The following is a 10,238-nucleotide window of genomic DNA, read 5'->3' on the forward strand; positions in this document are numbered from 1 at the left end:
AATTGGAGAAGCAGACTTGATACATAGTGAAACTGTAAAATCTTTGTAATATAGTTGCACTTCTAGTTCAGGACAGAGCTACAAGGTGACTCTCAAAAGGCAGGAGCTTCCTGTGGCAGAAAGACAAACACGAGTCACCTGCATCTGCACACAGCTGCTCATGAGAGGTTGCATGGTGTTAGGAAGGCTTCTGTGCTTCCTTCACGTTCATTCTTCAGATTAGTTATTAAAGAGAAATAGGGAGTATGTCTTAGTTTATTTTCCTGTTCCCGTAATAAAATTCCCTGATAAATGGGACATAGAAAAATAAGATTTATTTTGCCTCACAATTCTGATTTACAGTCCTACCATACCAGGGAAATCATAACAGCAGAAACTTAGAGGAGCTAGATTTCAACTGACTAAATGTTGCCATCTAAAGTGGGTGAGTCCTCCCACGTGAATTAACTTAATGGTGATAATCACACACTGGCAGGTTCAGAGCCTAGTCTCCCTTGCGATTCCAGATTTCATCAAGTTGAAAGTTGAGGCGAACTATCATCAGAGAGTAAAAGCTTGCCAACCATTAGTTCCCCCTTATTTCCAAAAGGTCAATAGAGGTACAATCTACCTAAGACTATATATACAAAAGATAAGACTATATATATACAAAAGAGAAGGGTTTTGGGATCAGGCTGCTATTATTTGAATCCTAGTCCTTGGTTTGTTATCTATATGACCACAGGCAAGTTACTTAAGATATTAGGGTGATATATTCATTTCCACACACAGAGTCTAGCAGCTTTCTATGTCTTCATCAGAGTGTAAGAACAACCTGATTATGTGACTGTATGCTGACTAGTCAGGTATTGATAAAATGAAGCTAGTCATTTCCAGGCCTGGCCCTGGGCATGAGTCTACACCATTCTCTGCACCATTTCCTTGTGTCACATAGAGATATGAAGGATCCAGCTGAGGAACTAGATACACCAAGTCCTAGAAAAATGAGACAGAGAGATAACATGGATCCCAGAAGTCTCAATGGAAACTTTATATATTTCACTCTTTTAATATGTATTGGTAAATAATTTCAATAAAAAAATAATTATTTCTTATCAAAACCAAAATTTCTGGTTGCTTGTGACATGGGCAAACCTTTATTAAAACACAAAGAGCAGTGAGAGAGATAAAAGGGATAACAATTTGGAAAAGATGTGTTCCGTGATTCTTAGAAAACAGAAGGGATACATAAGGCGAAAGATCTAAATTTGCCCCACTTCACAATCTGTGTCTTTGTTTTCAGTTTTGTCTCAGTTTCTCAAACAACACCCCTGACAACAAGGACATGGGAGAGAGGATGAACAAAGCCTTAGTCAGTCCCAAAGTATCTCAAGGTAATGACCAAAAAGTATAGTTCCTGTAAGCCCCTGAAACAGGCCCAGACATGCCCAAATATGCCCAAATATGAAAAAACAAATATCAGAAATGTATTAATGTAATTGCTGCTTGTTTGACCAATCATGTTAAAAATGGAATAGCTGTTCCTAGAATTTCCGTTAAAAGTACCTGTGGGCCTTTGTCTTGGGTTGCCATTTTGTGCCAGTGGTTGACCCCTTATGCTGGAATAAATGCTTTTCATCTTTGTATATTATTTGATTCTGAGATATTCCTTCAGCAATTATCAGACCCTTACAAGGGATCTTGTCACTGTTTAGGCTGCAAGAATATAATAGAGTTTGTGGTGGTTAGAAAGAAATTGGCACACAAAGGGGTAGCTTTGTTGGTATGGTATGTTGTAGGTATGCTCTTCTTTGAGGAAGTGTGTCATTGTGGAGGTGGATTTTGAGAGTTCATATATGCGCAAGCCATACCCAATGAAACAGTTTCCATCCTGGTGCCTTCTGACCAAGATGTAACCAACACCATGTCTGCTTGCATGCTGTCATGCTCCCTGCCATGATGATAATGGACTAAACCTCTGAATTGTAAGCCACCAACTCAATTAAATGTTTTCTTTTATGAAAGACCTCAATATAAACATGACCACGCTGAACCTGATAGAAGAGAAAGTAGAAAGTAGCCTTCAATACATGGGTACAGGAGACGACTTCCTAAACATAACACCAGTAGAACAAAGACTGAAAGCAACAATAAATAAATGGGACCTCTGAAACTGAGAAGCTTCTATAAAGCAAAGGACACAGTCAATAAGACAAAAAGGCAGCCTACTAAATGGGAAAAAATCTTAATCAACCTCAAATCAGACAGAGGATTGATCTGCAAAATATATTTAAAAAATTCAAGAAATTAAACATCAAAATATTGAATAATTCAATTAAAAATTCTAATTCTGTTAACTAAACATATATTCAGTAATGTTTTAGAAAACATAAAATTTAATAAAATAATTGATAAGAAAAAAATTAAATTGAATAAATTATCTTTCTATAAGTACACTAGGTCAATACTGCCCAATAAAACATAATATGCTGACAAGGAATATAAAGGAAGCATGTTAACCCAGTTGTAATATAAACCACAGAATCATATTTAAATTTTCTACTATCTACTAGGAAAAACCCCAAACTAATATGAAATCAGTAAAGCATATTAATGATAAATGTCATTTGGCCCAAGGTAGGCAAAAATATTTTCATTTTAAACTGTAGTCAATAAAATTGCTAATGAGACATTTTACACATTTTAATTTACAAAATGCACCATGAAGATTCTCCTTACAGCACATCCACTTTGGACGGCTACTTTTCAAGTGTTTCATCGATACACATTATAAAGTTCTGTGAGGAATACTATTGATCTCCAACTCTATGTGTTTCAGGATTTCTTTCCGAAAATTCTGACTCATATTTTCAGTTTTATCATTTACCTTTAATTACAGAGTTCTAATACTTAATGAGCTTCTTCTATCCTCCTTGCCTTCAAGCTCTGGGCTTTACTTTTTAGATTTGCTGATTTTGATTAGCAGAATGACTAGCTCTTTTCCCATAATCATTCAAATTAGAATTCAGAAACCTGTCTCCTTCTCTTTAGGCTCTGTCATTCATCTTCAGTCGAATACAGGTCCAAACCATCCTGAATCTGTACCTTCTTGCTTCTCAGTTATTATGGAATTATTTAAAATTTTAAGTATTATTTCTGAATTACTAAGAATATCCTAATGCTTTGATCCATGTCCATGCATTTACACATCGTCACTTTGTCTAATCAACTTGTACACTGAAAAATATGGTTTCTTAGACAAAGTATGATAAATCAATTTGCTAAACCCCAAAGTATGGGCATTAAGGATATAAGAGCATAAGGATATGAAGGTATAAGTGTATAAAGGCATAAGGTTATAAGGTTATAGGGATACAATTATAAGTGTTTAGAATGATTGAGAAATCATACCAGCTTAGGAAAATGGTTGTACCAGGTTCTGTTCTAGGGTCCATTACCCTAATAGACACAGGTGGAGGGCTAGGTTTATGGTATCAGGAATAAATACCTTCTTATTGAGTGGGCTTTTTGTCCCACTACATGGCTGTTTTGTTGTCTTCAGGATATCAGTACCACTAATATACCTTTCAGGATACCTTGCTATTTCTTGCCATTGTTGTGGTTTGTAGACATTAGAACTGGATAGGACTATAGGTTGCTTTTCTTCCTTGGCAACTTACGCAGATCCTCCTGGTACTATGAGAGGATTCCATCTTTATTCCCTTAAATCCAATGTATGAAATATGTGTCATATACAACAATAAAGTCTTATCATTAATTTTTCAGAGGCCACCAAGATAAATGACAGAAACCTGTATTGTTTTGGGCAATTCTTGGATTCTTTTGATCAAAATCTTGAAATAATGATTTCCACATTTGGCATTGGGGTTTTTGTCAAATTATCTATGGCATTTGGGCAAGCATTATTGATATGAGTGAAATAACTTCATTTAATCTGTATATATGTGTATACATGTAAAAATATCTATGAAATTTTAAGTACCATAAAATAATATGATTTCCTATGGCTTTTAAAAACATTCTTAGTGTTATTTATCCTTTTTTAAAAGTTTTACTGTGTGTGTGTGTGTGTACATTTGTGTAGATGCATGTGAAGAAGAAATGTTGATCTAAAGTGTCTCCGTAAGTTATGCTTTATCTTACATTTGGAAGTAAAGTCTCTCAACGAACCTGGAACTCATTGATGATTGATTCAGCAAGACTAGCCACCTGGAGGGCTCCAGAGATCTTCCCTTCTGCACTCAGCTGCCCTGCCATCCAGCAAGTGCCGAGGTCAATAGCTCCTGCTAACCCTGCTTGCTTTCCATGTGGGTGGTAGAAATCCAGACTCAGGTCTTTAGCAGAAAGCACTTTCCTAATTGAGCCAGGGCTCTCACTTCTTCAAGACTTGAAGATGTTTTAGGTCCCAGTGTCAGTTAATTATGGACAATGAAAAAGAAAATGGCGAAGTTGGGGAGGACCGGGGGAAGACTCAGTGCCTTCTCCTTGATTACAGAAGTTTGTCTTGGGAGATTTCTCAAAAGTATACACTTAACAATTTGTGTGTACATATATCCCATATGTGCTATATTTCAATAAAAATGTAAAAAAAACAGCTTTGTTTGTATTTCTTTACTCTCTCAACATAGTACATTATCTTCCTGCTTAACTTCACTGCCAAATGTCTGCAAGGAAAAATCTATGCCTGTTGTCTCTCTTGTTTTTACATCTCACTCCTTCCCAGCCCATTACAATCTAGCTTCTGCTTTGCTGCTCTGCAAGTGCATTTGCCAAAGTAACCAGTGACCTCCTAATTGCTAATTGTCCATTTCCAGGGCTCATTGTCCTTGACCTCTCCAGGCTGTCTGACACTGCTGGCCACCTCTTGTTTGTCATCCACTCCTCCTCTGACCCATCCTCATTCTTTTCCTTTCCCCTGGATCATTTCAATTAAGTCTTCCTCCTCCCTTGCTTGATCCCCAAACACTAGAGTTTTTCAATTCTTCTTGTGGCTGCTATAAAATCAGAACTAAAACCTGCCTGCCTGAAGTGGTGGATTCCGTAATTCAAAGCATAGTTTTTTAAAACTATAAATGCTTTGCCACTGTATAAAGTCAGCAGATTTTACACACATATAAATCTATGTTTCTGGTATTGGGGCATTAGAGAAATTTGAATAAAGTTGAATCGATCTTTTTGAGGAAGCATGAATTTGCCAAGGCAATTAATTTTTTCTGTAGAGGTCTCACCTACTGCTGCATTCACCGAGCCTGCTTGCAAGTCCTAATGTACTGGAGTCTCTTTCAATAGGGACACCTATGTCTTTAGAGCTGAGCTGCCCAGCAGTATATGCAATCACCAAGGAAACTCATCCAAATGCTTCGGCTCCACATCAGGGGAAAGACTGCTACTAGTATTAGGTAGGGACACAAAGAGTGCCATTAAATAATCCAAAACCTAGATAAACCAAAGACAGACCAAAGACCAACATGGAGAGGGGAGCTGGACATATAACTGTATCCCAGTTTTAATGTAGATGGTGATTTTAGCTGCCAGAAAATAGAAAACTCTTTTTGTTGGTCATATTCCTGTAGAAGATTGCTTGGGTATCAAGATGCTGTGGGAAATCATTCTTGAAAGTTTTTTTTTTTAAAGAGAAAATAGTTCTTCTGTATGCCATCTATGGAAGATATCATTTGGGTTATTATTATTATTTATTATTATTGTGTGTGTGTGTTGCATTTAGGCAGAGTTTGAATCAGGCATTTTGCTTCTTTGTTTCCAGTTTATCAGTATGTTTAATCTTTGGTAAAGTCATGTGTACCTGTGGCTATTAAGTTAGGGCACAATCTTGATTCAATACCAGTAATGTACTAGAGGTCTAGGGAAGAAAGAAAATGGAGCAAATGCTGGAAGAGAAAAAGATGAGTAGTTTCTGAGATAGAGCTTAGGTTCCTTTGTAATACACTCAGAATGAAAGGGCCAGAGAAATGTGGAAGTGAAGAACAGACAGTAAAGGCCAAGAAAAAATTAAGACTGAGCTAGAGAAGGTATGCTAAAAGAAGAGGTGTCAGAGATTCAGATCTGATAAACCAAGGCATTCAGTAGAGAAACATAACAGATGTGAGTCTGGGAAGACATTGTTGATGCTTAGTAGAATTCAGAGAGCCTACAGTTGATAAGTAAAAGAAAGGGATACTATGTGTGCACAGAGACTTTTTAAGTACAAATGTCAGGAACAAGAGACTGCTATCTATTATCTTGTTCTCATAAGATTTATCTCTGCTGTTGAGTTAATAGATCTACACCTTTGGCATCACAGTTGTTACTAAAATCGTGAAAGCACTTGGTGCCACCAAAGTTTAAACACTTTGGTTAAAAAAAAACTCATCCCTTTAACAAACCACATCTAGTACAAAGTAGCTCAGTAAACAATAAATACTTGTGGAAGTAGTGCATAGCTATCATAGCATGCTTTATGTATGTGTGACTGTGCAACTTACAAAAACAGTTTCTAAAGTAGAGTAAAAAGAAATTATCATCGTGTTGTAAAATGTAAGACACAAGGCAAGCTAACAAATTAACAAAACAGGAGTAGTGCGTGAGCCTTCATCCCTTCACTCTGTTAATTCTTTACTTAGCACGTTCTGTAAACCGATGGAGATTACGCGACAGCAGTAGTCAGTGCCTTTAATATTGTAACAACAGTTATTTGCCAACTATGATTGAACGTAGAATGCACTTTCCCCATTAATTCTCATTAGAAAATGTAATATAGAGAATTCAGTTTGTTTCTAGGTGAAAAACCAAACAAAAAATGAAACTTCTATTTTTCAATGATGCTTGCCTGTTGGTTGCAGGACGGAGAAACCTACTGGCATTTCTGGGTATCTTTATTCTTTTCTTCTCATTAGACAGGCATGTATGAAGTATTTGGCCATGCACATGAGGTCACATAGGTATATAGAACTCTTAGTGACAGGGTTTGGAGGGAGGAAAGGGAATAAGGAAATGATGTAATCATATAATAACCTCAAAATTCAAGACAAAGAGTGAATAAAAAGAAATGCAGTTTTAATCAGAATAACAAAGCAAAACAAAAGAAAATTTCTTTACTTAAAAATACTGAGAGATGCTTTTGCAATTTTTCTTTTTGAATCTGATGTTCAAGACTCATCTTTATGTAGAGTTTATTAAGGGAAACCTTGTGGATTGTCTGTAGCAGAAAACATGTATGTAAGGAACATGTTTCTGTAGCAGAAAACATGTATGGGATATAGGGGAAAGGAAGTGATGTCTATATTCTGAAGGGATCCCAATGTTATGCTGGGCATAACTTTGCCTTATAACCATAACATGCTTATAGAAGCATGTAAAGAGCAGAAGGAATTGTACTGTTACTCCATCTACAAAATAGGTTCAATAAGAATAATATGTATATTATTAATTTTGTAAAGCATAAAACACCACAATGAACATGTTTCATGTGGGAGGAAGCACACAGATCCTAGACTTGGATTCATTATGTGCGTGCTCCTTTACTTTCAGAAATTTCCCTAATCTCTAAACATTAATTGCTCATTATCAACGTTTACATTGAACAAAACAGTTTGTTCCCATAAACGTCATCTAAAACTTCAGTGAATGTATGGAATCTGTGTTTTCAATTGTAAATGATAATTGCTAACAAGCAATAAGACACCTGTCAGTTTCTGAGTTTTGTTGTAGATTAATACATATTTAATTTTATAACAAAGTCTAACAGAATGATATCTACTGCCCCTGTATTTCTTTAAAATGTGCAATCATATGAACAGTGTGTGATATCTGGTTAAACGTATTTGAGCTATATAAAGGCTACATCAGGTTTCTCATCTTGTGTGTTCATAGTGTGTCTCTGTAATTAAATGTCTGATTTCATTTTCAAAGACAACACACATTACTTCTAGATCAACATGTGGTTTCACTAGAATTGGACTTTGAAATATAAATTTCTCTCATTCAGTATAACCACAGAAGATCGTTAAGATTTTGCCCAGTTCTAATGGGAGAATAAAATCAAATCTTTCTAAGTTTATGAATAACTTTTATACTTAGTAGTACAGACCACAAGTATTTAAATATATTACTTAATAATGTAATACTGCTTCTATTTACTGTCTAAAGTCTCCCTTCTTCCAACTCATTCTCCATGTTAATATATGATGATTTGTTCTGGCTTTCATGGCCTTTTGGATAAAATTTATATTTCAATGTCTCCCCTTCACCTTTGATGTGGGATTCCCCTCTGTATGCTGTGAATACCATTGATTAGTAAAGAAACTGCTTTGTGCCTATAGTATAGCAGGGCAGACAGAGTGAGGCGGGGAAAACTAAACTGAATTCTGGAAGAAAGAAGGCGGAGTCAGAAGACACCATGTAGACCTGCCAGAGACATACACTGGGTGGAACTTTATCTCGTAAACCACAGCCACGTGGCAATAGTCAAATTAATAGAGATAGGTTAAGATATAAAAGTTAGCCAGAAATATGCTTAAGCTATTGGCCAAACAGTATTGCAAATAATATGGTTTCTGTGTGATTGTTTTGGGGATGAGCAGCTGGGAACAAACAAGCAGCCTCCTACAACAAATCTTCATCTCCTCTTAAGATTCTATTAATGCTTCTCTAGGCATAGTAGCCAGTGACTACGTCACACCTTTTGTTTTTCTTGATACTTTCTGTTGGAATTAGTTTTATTTTTCAATCTTCTCGTAATAACGTGCCATTGGGATAATAATGGGAAGTGTAAATTACCTTAACACACTACACTCATTAGCTAACTCATCTGAAAGAACACAGATGTCTTTAACTCAGGAAGCTGAGTCCCTTTACAGAGCATAGACAGTATTTGAGGAAGACATCTCAAAAGACACTTCAACAGTAACGGGCACGTTCTTGAAAGAGGCTGATATGGATGACGTTGGATTAACACACTTCTAGTTCACACTTTGGACGCCTAGACCGCCTAGAGAATGAGCATAATGTTTCTTTTGTAGAAAGGATTTAGAAAATGCCTCAGAAGAAAACAGATCATAAACATGAAAGAATGCAGAGCCACCTTCTCAAGATGAAGTCTAAAAAACAGAGGTGGATACTCCCTCAATGTCCCTTCCTTTCCCTTCACTTTTCTGTTATTTTTGCCCATTTTCTGAACACACAGAACCTAATGGGCAAATGGGAAGAGGAAAATTCAGCCACTGGGGTTTTCTGTTCAGGACTATCCTAAGATACTGTGGCTAATTCAGGTATGGTATCCATGCAATGATGTTTTCTGAAGGCCGTGTACTCATCCAAAGGAACACTTGTAGACTGATGTACCCATGACAACCCCTGTAGAGGAGCAGAGCAGAGCCATCCACTTTTGATCTGAGTTAGAATAAACTGCCTTGTGGACTTCTTGGGACACAGTTTCGAAATCAGGCTTTCTCTATAAAGAAGACAATGGAGAAACAAACTCTGGATCAATGCAATACTGAAACTAATCTTTTTCCTCAAACATCCAGCTGTTTGGGGTTTTCCTTTATTATGCTGTTGCAGAGGTATACACTGAAGGCTGTTTGTTATCATTCACATTGTTTTATTAAGTCAATTGATGATAGTAAATAAACAATCTGAGTATGAAAAAGAAATTCATATAAAAATAAACAACAAAGTCTAATTAACATTGTGGAAAATGCATTTCTTTTTTCAACAGAGCAATAATAACTATTTTATTGATGTCTTACTATACAGGAAAGCTAATGTCTAGGCCCTAGGGAGATTTTTCTTTTTAAAACAAATCAGTGCAGAGACCACAAGTGAAGACATAAAATACAATAAAATAAAATTTTTTAAAGTAAGTGTTTTATACCAACAGAGACATATTTATTGAACACCTTTGTATACACTATGGCTACTTTAGAGTTTGAGAGTCCATAGGAATACAAACCTACAGACACGTGGTAAGCAAACTGAACATGGCGGCTCATGGTGGTGCTATCAGTGAGGCACGAAAAAATATCAAGAATTCGAGCCAGCCTAGAGTACATGAGGCTATCAAATAAAAAGAAAATTTCAAATGTGGAAGAAAACTAAAAAACACAAACCCTGTTCCCTTTGCCCCATGTTGTCTTCTTTCCTTCAGTCATCTCAGAAAGATCCAGAGTGCCCTGAGGCCTGAATACACTGGATGTTGATTCTCTGTGGTCTCTACACATCTTTCACAGGAAGTTTCTGAA

This window comes from Microtus pennsylvanicus, chromosome 5, assembly GCF_037038515.1.
Source record: "Microtus pennsylvanicus isolate mMicPen1 chromosome 5, mMicPen1.hap1, whole genome shotgun sequence".
Taxonomy (NCBI): Eukaryota; Metazoa; Chordata; class Mammalia; order Rodentia; family Cricetidae; genus Microtus; species Microtus pennsylvanicus.